The sequence below is a fragment of the Desmodus rotundus genome, chromosome 4, assembly GCF_022682495.2.
Source record: "Desmodus rotundus isolate HL8 chromosome 4, HLdesRot8A.1, whole genome shotgun sequence".
NCBI lineage: Eukaryota > Metazoa > Chordata > Mammalia > Chiroptera > Phyllostomidae > Desmodus > Desmodus rotundus.
In genome coordinates, this window is record NC_071390.1 from 102,558,194 (window position 1) to 102,560,051 (window position 1,858).

The window sequence follows — 1,858 nt, forward strand, 5'->3', positions numbered from 1 at the left end:
GTTCCTGGTGCCAAAAATGTTGGGGACCACTGGTCCAGGGAGTATTTCAAAACCCCTGGAGATCAGATGACATGAGTATGGAATGGCAGGGGCAGGGGGTCAGTGGTCTTGAAAAATGGACTGGAAAGAAATAAGATCCTATTAACAAAGTTTTTGTGTGTTTTTTCTCTGGTGGGAAAGGGCGGAGTAAATGTTAGGGAATGGGAGTGTGTGGACAGAGTGGGGTTTTAAGATGGAAATACCTCCCGCCCCCACTTCACACACCCACTTACATGTCTGAAGCACAGAAGAGTTTTTCTATAATCCTTAAAAATGGAATCACTGGATCGCAGGACATGCAAATCCTCAAATTTACTAAACAAAGTCAACTTGTTTCTAGTTTTGTTTCTCCTAGTCTACAACTTGCTTTACCATATTCTTTGCAGTATATTTTAAAGAGCAGAAGTTTTAAATAAAGTCCATTAACCAGTTTTTAAAATTTTTTAATACTTTTTTGTGTATTAAGAAATCTTTCCCTTTCCCAAATATTTTCCTCTAGGAGCTTTATAGTTTTACTTTTTCGTTTAGGTCTCTGATCGATTTAAGTTAATTATTTTTATATGGTAAAGTATTATAGGTCAAAATTTATTTTGTTTCATATAGCTGGTATCCTCTATTCAATTATTTCAGTATTACTTGTTAAACAAAAGAATAAACTATTTTTCCTCATGAATCACCCTTGTATCTTTGACAAAAATTAATTGCCCATATGTAGATTTATCTTGTCTCTATATTCTTTTTCATTGTTTGATATATCTATTCTTTTTTTTTGTTTACAGAATATTTATTAAGGTTGTTTAGTGTACAATTTCTCATTTGTCATGTTGGAAGTCCTTTATCGTAAAGACTATTCTGTTGTTTGATGACAAACAGCAGCCAGTGTCAGTGATTATTCTGGGCCTCCACGCTGGATAAATTCGATTTCTTCTTGAGACATAGGTTTCCTTCTATATTTCTGAGGTAATGTTTTTATTATTTCTGCAGTGTCTGGTGGACCCTGATGCATCAGCCAATCTGGCTATTTACTTCCCTTAAAATGCTGTGAAACTGGAGAAGAGTGAGATGGTAGTCCTGCTGATCTCAGAACTTCTGATACATTGGGTTTAGGATGGTCTCTTCTGTTAGGGAACCTTATTAATGGATTATGTGGCTTGACTACCTGAACGACCCTGCTAGCAGACGCCATCTTACTGCCCATCATGACCCCCGAGAAGGGGTCGATATATCTATTCTTATATTAACATCTCACTTTTTTGTTATTCTAGCTTTATAATAAAGTTGAAATCAAGTAATGTAATTTCTTAAAACTTTATAGTTCTCTTTCAAAATTATTTTGGGTCTTCTAGATTTTGGTGATTTTTATATTAAATTTTTAACTGGATTTAAATTTCTACTAAAAAAGCCCATTAAATTTTTGATTGGGATTGAGTTAAATCTCTAGCTCAATATGGGAGCAATGACATCTTAAAAATATTGAGTCTCTCAATCTATGAATGTGGTAAATCCATCCATTTATTTCTCTTAACAAAGGTTTAAAGTTTTCAGTGTTCAGGTCTTATACATTTTGATAAGTTTATCCCTAAGTATGTAACATATTTGGATGCTGAAGAATGATATTTTCTATTTCATTTTTCAATTTTTATTGCTGGTATATAGAAAAATTGTTTACTTTTGTTTAATGACCTTATTTCTTGCAACGAGCTAGATTAATTTTGTGGTTCCCTAATCCATTATTCCCAGTTTTCATTTTCCACATCTTCGTGTTAAATTTCTTGTTGGTCTACAGATCTGTTACTTGTTCAGCCAGGGTGATCTCAGA

The 1,858-nt window shown here is 33.7% G+C and overlaps 1 pseudogene; it reads right to left on the bottom strand.

Annotated features, from left to right (window-relative positions):
- Positions 1 to 813: 813 nt before the first annotated feature.
- Positions 814 to 1,253, bottom strand: LOC112321390 (alpha-ketoglutarate dehydrogenase component 4 pseudogene; annotated as a pseudogene).
- Positions 1,254 to 1,858: the final 605 nt, after the last annotated feature.